Raw genomic sequence first — 2,505 nt, forward strand, 5'->3', positions numbered from 1 at the left:
TACATTTTTGATGTTTGAGTTTTTTTTCGGATTTCTAAAAAAAAAATGAAAAAACAAAAAGAAAACGAAAATAAAGAAAAAACGAAAAAAAATATAAAATTATATGAATATAAAAAAACTAAAGAAAACAAAAAAAGAAGTTAAAAATAAAAAATATATAAAAATTAAAAAAAACAAAAAATATAAAATAAATATAAAAACGAAAAAAATATAAAAGGAAGTTTAGTTTTGACTAAAAAATAAATAAATAAATAAAAAATAAAAAAGTTAAGAAAAAAACATAAAACCGAGTTTTGGACATATAGTGTAATTATTTGCAAACTATAGGAATTTCTAATTATTAAACATGGATTGTTAATATTTAAATGATAATTTTAGACTGTTACATTTGTAGTGTTTGAGTTTTTTTTAGTTTAAAAAAAACAAAAAAATAAAATAAAATAAAATAAATTAAAGAAAAAACAAAAAAACATAAAAATATATGAATATAAAAAATAAAAAAAAGAAGTTAAAAAATAAAAAATATATATCAAAAAACAAAAAATATAAAAAAATATAAAAAACGAAAAAAAAAAATATAAAAAGAAGTTTAGTTTTGACTAAAAATTAAAAAAAATAATAATAAAGAAGTTAAAAAACATAAAACCGAGTTTTGGACATATGGTGTAATTTTTTACAAACTATAGGGATCAAATTTAAACATTTAGGATTGATTTTACAAAAAATTTAAAAGAGTTAACTATGAAAATTGTTAAATGGGATAGAGTGATAACTCTACGTCTCATTTGTGGCCATAACCAACCAAAAAAATACGTCTTCTTTTAATTACGCGTGAAAATATTGAGACTTTTATAGTATTTACCCTTATAAATAAGTAATCTCCATTTTAATAAAAACAAAACATAACTTTTAGAAAGATTTTTTTTATCATAAACTTTGATAGTTTTACTAATAAAGTTCAATACATATCGATGGAAGGCAAAAGAACAATAAACTACGCCACAATCACTTTTCTGGATGACAAAACTAATTCTTTTGAAAACAATATATGTGGATCTAGGAGATATGATATTAGAATGTATGACTTGTTGGACTTTGAGGAGCTTCACCGCCTCTGATGCGAGAAAACCAAATGTATCAAATGCAAATAAATCAAAAATTATTGTACAATTTTAGTTAAGTCGGTGATGCTTTAATAAAATTAATGTTATGAAGAAATTAAAAATAAATTACTATTTTTGATATGGATCTATAAACAATAAAGTAAAAAACATGGAAGATAGTACAAAACTCACGCTGGTTGCACACAGAATGTCAATTGTAGATGAAATCTAATATTATTATATTGAGGTAAAATGGAAACATCGAAGCTCTCGTAGCTCAGTTGGTTAGAGCACCCGTTTAGTAAGCGGGAGGTCTTGAGTTCGACTCTCAATGAGAGCATATATTTTAATTGTCTACCAGATTTTCGGATTTTGACCCATTTCTTAGGGGTACATCTTAATACCAGCTCGGAATTCATTCAGAACAGCATGTTAAATTTTCATTTATATTATCATAATTTTATTTATAGAAATCTATAATTAAAAATCTTGCATGATTAATGAACTTTTTTTTTAAAACCAAGTAATTTCTTTATGTTATTTGTTATTTTTTAAGTTCATGTAGTATTTCTAAAAGAATATATATATATATATATATATATATATATATATATATATATATATATATATATATATATATATATATATATATAATAGTGGCAAATCCAGAATTTATATTCACGGGTTTCAACTTAACTGAAGTGTGAAGATTAATGTATTAATTTTTTTTGGTTAGCGTATTGGATTATTAATAAAAAAAAAACTAATACTGATATAATATAAACATTAGTATCAAAGATGGAATGTTTAAAAAAAATTAATCAAAATGAGAAATATTAGGAACTTGTAATTAATATGATACAATTATTAATGAGATAATGACACTGTAGCACATCAAAATTTTGGCAATTGTCTAATTTGATCACTAAAGTTTTTTTTTGTTACATTAGACCACTAAACTCCATTTTTACCTTCTAATTACACAATTTTTCAAAATTTATCCCGGTTTCACCGGTTACCTTTGCCTAGCTGGATTTTTTCAATTTTTTATATAAAAGAAATCAGTACGTGGCCTTTTTCTTTTCATTATCCCAAATTAAAAAACCTAGAAACTAATGCCTCACCACCACGTTATTTATATTATCCTCCAACCCTATGTCAAAGATTTCTCCGGCGAAGCTACAATCGTCGCCTCCAACCAACCCCCAACCCCAACTCCACAGTATCCCTATAACTTCCCCCTCCTCCACCACTAAACCTTTCTGGAGAAATAACCTCTACCACCAACAAGATTTGCAAAATATTCAAGGATTTCAAGAACACCCATCAATCATTCAACAAATTCAAGATCAAAATATGGGTATCAATGATTATTCATATATGGCATCATCAGAAGTCTCTT

General features: G+C 24.4%; 1 non-coding gene across 1 annotated transcript; it reads left to right on the forward strand.

The window, feature by feature from the left end:
- Positions 1 to 1,369: 1,369 nt before the first annotated feature.
- Positions 1,370 to 1,443, forward strand: TRNAT-AGU (transfer RNA threonine (anticodon AGU)). Its single transcript has one exon. It is a non-coding gene; the product is annotated as a tRNA-Thr (tRNA).
- Positions 1,444 to 2,505: the final 1,062 nt, after the last annotated feature.

This window comes from Lactuca serriola, chromosome 1, assembly GCF_051521515.1.
Source record: "Lactuca serriola cultivar US96UC23 chromosome 1, Lser_US96UC23_V15, whole genome shotgun sequence".
NCBI classification, from domain to species: Eukaryota; Viridiplantae; Streptophyta; class Magnoliopsida; order Asterales; family Asteraceae; genus Lactuca; species Lactuca serriola.